Consider the following 9181-nt stretch of genomic DNA (forward strand, 5'->3'; position numbering starts at 1 on the left):
GATATTGCAAAAATATATGCTAGTTTTGCTAAAATCCAAATTTTTTTTATGTCTTACTATCTTTTCACTGGATTATGTATTTATTTTTTACTTTTAGTGAAAAAATAACTGTACAAGGTAATGCACAAGTCATTGGGGGTGTTTCCCAGATCATTATCAAGACAAGCCCTGCAGGCTACAAAACAGAGCACCCTGAAATATGAAGCAAAGAGAATATTACACGCAGCATGTTGTGCTGCCTCTGGCCATGTATGTGTTCTTATGCTCCTAATATGTCCCTGTGTGACACGAGAGGAAAGAAAGCTGCCCTAAGATACAATGCTGATCTCTAACTTCCTTTAACAAGATTCTCATGTCAAAAGATCATTTACTTTCAGCAGACAGTTTTAGAATTAAATTGAAACAAAAACAAAAGGTTTGTAAGCTCAATCATCCAGGTAGATAACAACAAAACAGGTTAAATCATGTCATCTGGACCAGTTTCTTTAAGTGAGAAAAGTTTCATCCCCCATCCGGAGGACTTCATCACCAAATATGACACAATTTAAACGTTTTTGTTGTTATCTATCTGGATGATTTAGTGTACAAACTTTTTTATGAACCACTTTGGCTTTGATTGCGATCAGGATGTTTCTGAGTAGTAAGTTGGACATCTGGCCTAAAACATTTTATTGTTGTTCGTTGATTGCTTTGGATGGGTGCACTCTGTTTGCATTATTTGTGAGATTCCAACAGGAGGTTGGCTTGAAACACAGCAATGAAGGCTACTTATTGGACAGATCTGGTTTGCAGGCTGCAGACTGACGAAGTCCTCTGGATAGGGGGACGCAACGTTTCTCACTTAAAGAAACTGGGCCAGATGATATGATTTAACTTTATTTGTTGAAACTAAACTAGTTGATTAAAAGTACTGAGGCTGTTTTCACAAAAGTCCTGTGTATCAAGATAGTTTAAAGCCTGTGAGTACTGAATGCTCCCTTTTGTTGTTTCAGTGCTAAATTTGGAGAGATGTACTAAAACAAAAAAAAACAAAAATTAAAAAAAGTGCTAGACAGTAATATTGACGAGTGGTAAAAAAGTCAATAATGTTACATAAACATAAAATAATGCATCAGAAAGAATCACAAGTAAAGACAAACATTGGGTGTATTGGAGAAAATACAAAACATGAAACAAGTGAAAAGAGAGAGAGAGAGAGGGTATTAGAAGACAAACACAAAAGGTGTGAGAATACAGATTTGTTTACTAACAGTCTGAGTGATTAAACCAAATCTATTTTTTTTATTTGATTCTCTGCTTCAATCTTTATTATCAACATCAATGCAATGTTAAAGAATAACTCAAAAGCTGATTTTTCAACTTCTAACAAGGTTAAGTCAGGTCATCTGGATGGATTCTTCTTTCTTGAAATGTTCCGTCTTTTATCCAAAAGACTTCTTCAGTCTGAAACCCTGCAAGAAAACTCAGTCTTATGAATAACTTCTTGTCATAGTGGAGTTCCTCAGGGCTCAGTGCTTGAGCCAATACTCTTTACTTTATATATGCTTCCATTAGGTAAAGTTATTTAACAGCATTGGATACATTTTCATTGTTATGCTGATGACACACAATTATATTTGTCCATTAAACCCAATGAATCCAATCAGCTACTTAGATGACAAGCATGTCTTAAAGACATAAAAACCTGGATAACCCTTAATTTTCTCTGTTTGAATACAGACAAGACTCAGGTTATGGTTTTTGGACCTGAGCACCTTAGGAATGAATTATTCAATCTTTCTCCCTCCTTAGATGGCATTAATTTGGCCTCCAGCTCTAATGTTAAAAATCTTGGTGTTATTTTTGATCAGGACATGTCTTTTATCCCCCACATTAAAACTGTTACTAGAACTGCCTTCTTCGGCCTGCGTAATATCGCTAAAATTAGAAACATCTTATCTAAAAATGATGCAGAAAAACTGGTTCATGCATTTGTCACATCTAGACTGGACTATTGCAATGGTTTATTATCTGGGTGTCCAAATACTTCTTTAAAATGTCTTCAGATGATCCAAAATGCTGCTGCCAGAGTCTTAACGGAAGTAAGTAGGAGAGAACATATCTCTCCAGTTTTAGTTTCTCTCCATTGGCTCCCTGTCAAATCCAGAATATAATTCAAAATCTTACTTCTAACCTACAAAGCTCTCAACAACCTGGCTCCATCTTATATTACAGATCGTATTGTTCCATATTTTCCTAACAGAGAACTTCGCTCTCAGACTGCAGGTTTACTTGTGGTTCCTAGAATTTACAAAAACAGAATGGGAGGCAGATCTTTCAGTTATCAGGCTCCTCTCTTGTGGAACCAACTTCCAATCTCTGTCCGTGAGGCTGACTATCCAGTTTAAAACTAGGCTGAAGACTTTCCTTTTTGCTAAATCCTATAGTTAGGGTCAGCTTGGGTTTCCTGAGCTGTCTCTTAGTTATGCTGCTATATGCTTAGACTGCTGGAGGACAAACTGACCACATTTTCACTCTGCTACTGTCTTTACTTACTCTGCTCAACCTGTTTTGTATTTGTAATATTTTTTTCTATCCTTAACATGTGTTTTTGTCTTTCAGGTACACCTGGACCTATATCTGGATCTACCATTCTATGTTTGTCTGTCTCTCCTTCCTGTCCTCTCAAACCAGCCGGTCAAAGCAGATGGCCACTTGTCCTGAGCCTGGTTCTGCTGGAGGTTTCTTCCTTTTAAAAGGGATCTAAAAAAGTTAAATCTGGTCCTCTGGACATTCAAAAAAACAAAAACAAAGCAAATCAACAAAAAAATGTAGAAAAACGTTTTGTCTATCATCCGAGAGACTTCCTCAGTCTGAGGAGCTGTATTCAGCTCAGTCTCTTAAATAGCACTGTCTCAGGGTGGATCAACCAGTTTTGCTGCTGACAACCAAAACCAGCTGATCACATGCTCAAGAAGGACCATCAGCATAACAATGGATCATTAGCACACTGATGGCTGTTTACTATTCACAGAGGGCTGAGTGATACTAGCAATCACAGCATTGTAAGAGGGGGACAGTTGAACACGTAGGCCTCCACCCCTGTTTAATGATGGACAATTTCTTTTCACAAAGATGGCCTCCTTTACTCCTCTCTCAAACCATCGTTCCTCTCTGTCCAGGATGTGAACATCTTCATCCCTGAAAGAGTGACCGCTGGCCTGGAGATGAGTGTAGACCGCAGAGTCCTGGCCTGATGATGTTGATCTTCTGTGCAAAAGGGAGTTTTTCCTTTCCACTGTTGCCACTGTGCTTGCTCAGGATGGGAGACTGCGACAAAGCCAAGATTCAACTCGTCTGCTGGATTCCATAAATATAGAACTTTACTAATTGGCTTTTATGTATGTAAATGTTTCTGTAAAGTGCCCTGAGACAACTTTGTTGTGATTTGGCACTATGTAAATAAACTGAATTGATTTTTTTTCATAATGTCTAATCATGATAACTGTGAACAATTTCCCCTTGAGTTTCATACAACAATATCAGATGTAATGAGTTTATGTAGCAGATTAAATTTTCAAGTAATAATTTATATAGTTGACCATTGTATACATCTTTTTTGATTCATGCATTTTACTGTACATTTTAAAAAATGCACAATAAAGGGCTGGTTTCCCTAGAAAACAGGCACTATGGCCTCAACTACAATGCAGTTAAAGCTCTCCCGGAGGTTTGAGTTGAAGATATTTCTGAGTGGTTCTTCTGCCAGGCGTTCCCAGCAAACCTTCACTACACATTTGGATCTACGGGATCTGTCCAGTATTTTCCCCTGCCATCTGAAGCAGCTCATTACCAGGTGGTGATCAGTTGACAACTCAGCTTCTCTCTTCATCTGAATGTCCAAAACAAACAGCTGCAAATCAGATGACATGACTACAAAATCAATCAGTGATATACCTGTATGACCTAGGACATTCTGGTGCCAAGTGTACCTGTGGACACCCTTATGTTCAAACATGGTGTTTGTGATGGACAAACTATGACTAGCACAGAAGACCAACAACAGAACACTGCTCGGGTTCAGATCAGAGAGGCCATTTTTCCCAATCACACCTCTCCAGATCACACTTTCATTACCCACATGGGCACTGAAGTCCTCCAGCAAAATAAAGGAGTCCCCAGCTGGAGCACCTTCCAGCACCCCTGCCAAGGACTCCAAGAAGGCCGGATACTCTGAACTGCTGTTTGGCACTTAGGCACAAGCAACAGACCGAGCCCATCCCCACATCTGAAGGTGCAGGGAAGCTACCCTCTCATCCACCAGGGAAAACTCTAACCTGGACACACAGCATACGCTCAAGAATGAAATTTATTGGGAGGGACTGGGCCTTATTCTTCTCGGGAATTGCCCATGGTGAGAGGCGCTGAGCTGGTGTGGGTCTACTTTTAGTCCACCAGCTTGGTGCTTGTTGGGTAGAGACCTGGTCACCAGGCACTCACCGATGAGCCCTTCCCCCAGGCCTGGCTCCAGGGTGGGGCCCCAATAACCCACGTCCAGGCAAGGGACACTAAGCTTCTTGTATTATTTTGTCTATAAAAGTCTTGGGAATCTCTTTCTGATCTGTCACCTAGAACTAATCTGCCTTGGAACACCCTACAAGGGGCAATTATTATTGCCCCAACAGCATAGCTTCTAGGACCATTCAGGTGCACAAACTCCTCCACCAAGACAAGGTGGCAATTCAAGAAGGTTTTAAACATGTCAAAATCAAATAAAACAGACTTAACTTTATGATTTTTTTTAAATCAAAAGCTTAAAGGAAACTGATTACATATTCTGCAGAAACAACAAGATATTATTGGAATCAAAGGTAACTTTACCGAAACAGTTCAAGTGAATCTGACAGGTGACCTCAAGGTCAGAAGTTTTAGTCAACAGAGCGCTTCTTCATGCTACATTTCTGACTTTGGCTTAGGAGTGGCTTGACTTGAGGAATGCAACAATTGTAGCCAATGTCTAGGAGTTAATTAACTTATTAGGGTGTGACACCATGAGTTTCCAATATTGAACCAAAGGAAATACAGCATGTTCATCTGCTGAAGTCAGCTGTATACACCTAATCCCTCACACATTTATCTCTAATGATTTGTTGTTTTTGAGTTTGAAAACCACAGGTGTGCAAAAGTTAAAGTAATAAAAACTAAAGAGAGCACACTTATGCCAAGATCTTAAGGTCATCCATGCAGTAACACCTTGTGAATAAAATCCTGGATCTGGATGATGATCCAGATTACCACCAACATTTTACCATTTGTGTAACAACCTCAACATTTCCTGAAAAGGTCATGAAAATCCGTTCACAAGTTTTTGAGTAATCTTGTGCACAATTCAATGATACCGAAAACATAACCTCCTTGACAGAGGTAATAATAACCACATAGTACTTTGTCTTTTTAAATGACTTGTGTGAACAAAGTCTCAAAATCTTATGTCAGTTAGATAAAATAATGATTATTTTTCAGAAGGAAAAAAAACCTAAATCACAGATATCTGTTTAGTTGACTACTTAAATTGTATGTATGTACACACATTATTGAGTGTTAAATGTCAGGATCTAAATAATCTTAATTTAAAACACAAAGTCTGCAGAAAATAAATATTGTCTTGTTGTGTACTTAATTACACTGGAAAACAGAAAACAACAACAAAAATCAAATCTGTTTCTAAATAGCTATAGGCCTGTTTATGCAAAGTCAATGACCAAGATTGAATATCTCAGTTTATTTGGTCTGAAATAGACATATGCAAATCTAAAACTACTATCTTTAGGTCTAACTTTTATTATATGAAGTATAAACATTTTGATAATGCAAACTATATTTAAAAATATATTTTAAAAGTTTCTATTTCGCAAGGTAACATTTGACTTTTGGAGCATGTGGAGGAGGTGTGTTTGTGTGCAACATGTTTGTGAATGTGCACACAGGGAAAATAACCATTGAACCATATCCGTTTTAATTTGATGAATTCTTCAATAACAATTTGTACAGAAGCACAACACACACCTGGGATTCACTTAAACATGTTTGTGTGAGTATTATGAAAGACAGGCGACATCCTTACATCATCCTAAATCTGCTCATTTACCGTGTACTCCGTGGTACTGGGAGGTGGGGGACAACTGGGCATGCAAAGACAAGTAAGTGTTTCCAACAGGAGCGATTGCATCTATGCCCTGAGGCTGTGAGACTGGAGGAGACCAGGTGCTGTGTCGGAAATTAATTCATTCAGACTTTGAAGGTGAACTCAACTGTTTCAAAATACAAATTAAACATTCATTATTAAGACTAATGCAAAGTCATTTAATGTTTCCCCTTCAACTGTTTTGATACTAGGAAGAAATTAACTTTCAACATAAATGCATCTAAGTAAAACATTTCGTTTTAAATTTTGTATTATTCAGTGTTAAAAAAAACTCTCTTTTCCTATATATAATCCCAAGAAGAGAATTTACTTTGAATATGTACGATAAATGTTTATTTTAACACTAAATTATACTAAAAAAGGAAAGAAAAAAAAAGGTGTTTCATCTAGGTGTCTGTGTAAAGCACCAGTTTTATTAAGGTTTAAAAGTCAATACACTGCATTCACAGGAGGGACCCTATAGTTAACATTTAATAAATGTCAAAGTTGTTAGTGAACATAAAGCCTTATAGGCTCATATGAGTGCCAATGAGACAACCAGTGAATAAAATAATTAAAACAAAGTTTAACATCAGCCATGACCTCTTCACTTTGATTGGGAATAAAAAAGTAGGGCACTTGTGAATTCTGAAACATTTCAGGTGCTCTTAGAGTTTGTAGTTTGTGCAGCACTAGATCTATGAACATAAATATAAGTTGTAGGAACTGCCACCTGAAAGTCTCAGAGATAACCAGGAAAATGCTACTCAGGAAGGATTCTGTTTAATATATATATATATATATATATAAATCTGACAAGACTGTCAGTTTATTGATATTGCACTTTAGGAGTAGCAATGTTATAACCTGCAGCATAACTGCTTAGTGATTACAACTGTTATGGGTTCAATCCCAGGTTTGGGCCTGGGGTCTTTTTGTGTGAAGTTTGCATGTTCTCCTCGTGTTTGCGCGGGTTTTATCCAGGTATACTGTTTCCTTCCACAGTCCAAAACATGCATGTTAGGCCACCTTCAGGCCCAGGCCTTTGTTGAAAAAGAGGTCTGTGATCTCAAAAGGATTTGCCTGGTGAAATAAATAAAATATATAAATGAAAAGAAACAGGATAGAATGACTGGTTGGTGTCATTTTCTAGAGGCCCTGTTGCAAAAAATATACAGTTAATTTTGTTAGGAAATCAGGTAAATCACCAAAACCGTATAATCTAATTTAATAAGCTAAACTGATTCATATTTACCCATTGCTATGTTATTTTCTGATATATATATATATATATATATATATATATACACCTGCCCCCACCCTCATTTGTCCCACTCTGGGCCCTTGAGCAAGGCCCTTAACCCCCACCAGCTCTCTGCTCCACACAGAGGGCTGTGGTAGCTCGGTGATCTGTGGTTGCGTCAGGAAGGGCATCTGGCACAAAAACAACTGCCAAGTCTTCGTACGACTTAATTCGCTGTGGCGACCCCTGAATAAGGGAGCAGCCGAAAGAATAAAAAATAAATAAAATATTTACATACATTCATATATGCATATGTTCATATTTTAGATCTTATTACTGTTTTTCCTTTACATTTTATACTTTTGTCGGATGTAACTGGGACCCTGTGAACACAATTTCATTCCACCACATGTACTTTGTACCACATGTGGTGCGTATGACAAATGAAGAAACTTTGACTCTAACTCTGACTTTGAAAACTGTCAAATATCAGTAAGAGAAGAGACACTTAGTTTTAATGCTTCAGATACAAGTCAAATTAATTAATTAAAGTTTGAATCCAGGAACAGTTAGAAAATGGGCAAGAAATATGAAATAAAGTAGCCACAATGCATGGAAAATATACAGTATGTAAAATTAGAGCTCTAGAAACAAATATTTGGGATCAATTGCAAGGAATCACTGAACTAAATTGGATGATTTAAATCCTAGAAGTGTCTGAAAATCAAAATACTCTCTCATTTACCAATAAGAAAAAAGATAGAAAGTCATTCACTGATCTTCTTAAATATGCAAATTATTTATTTTTCCTGTTTTGTTTTTGTTCAGTGCCCTGAGACAACTTCTGATGTGACTTGGCATTATGTAAGTAAACTGAATTTAATTTAATTTATCAGGTTTATATATTGTTTTTGTATAAATACCCAGAAGTCTGACCAAAACACGAGACCAACGAGTAAAAGGTAAGTGACTTTATTTAAAATATGCAAATACAGGAACTTGGGAAACAGCTGCAGGAAGAGCCACAGGATGAGTAAACTGGCAACAGGGATGTAATGATTAATTGTCCAAGGCGTAGACTTGTGGCTTACTTGAATATTTTGTCTTGTAGATTTGGAGTTTGATCCAGATGAGTGTGGTGGGTGAGTCAGACCAAGGACAACCAGAACAGTAGGGAAGGATTGGATGAGCGTGGCAGAATGAACCTTTGAGCTGGGCGGTGGAGAATGTAGAATTGTTCTGTACAGCAGCTGGAAGAGGAAGAAGACTCGCAGGGGAAGTTCCAGGCACTGGGAGGCACAAGGAGGTACAGGGCAGAACCAGGATGGCAAGAAGACTGGTTTCACAAAAGCTACAGAAGGTACGGGAGGAGAAAACAGTTTCTAGTCGAAGCATAAAACTCTGGACCTAAGCTAGGCTGGACATGGTACCGTATGTGGGACAATGTTCCAGCAGATTACAAATGCTTCCCAGGGCCTCAAGTACTGGAGTCTTCTCATCAAGGGAGTGGTGTTAGTGGGAGTAGTCGGCTCCCTCCTAGAACTAAATAACCTAGAATCCCTACAGTACTCCCCCTCTCAAGACTCGCCTCTTGGCGATCTCAATCTCTTTTCTGGGTGGTCCTTTAAAAAAGATGAAATGAAGCTAGGGTCCAAAATAAAACAATTGGGGAATCCAAGATCTTTCTTCTGGCCTGTTACAAGCCTTGAACTGAGTCTAGGAGGCACAGGGTATAATAATAATAATAATAATAATGTCATCACAATGTCAGCACT

This window comes from Nematolebias whitei, chromosome 6 (assembly GCF_014905685.2).
Source record: "Nematolebias whitei isolate Nwh7 chromosome 6, NemWhi1, whole genome shotgun sequence".
Lineage (NCBI taxonomy): Eukaryota > Metazoa > Chordata > Actinopteri > Cyprinodontiformes > Rivulidae > Nematolebias > Nematolebias whitei.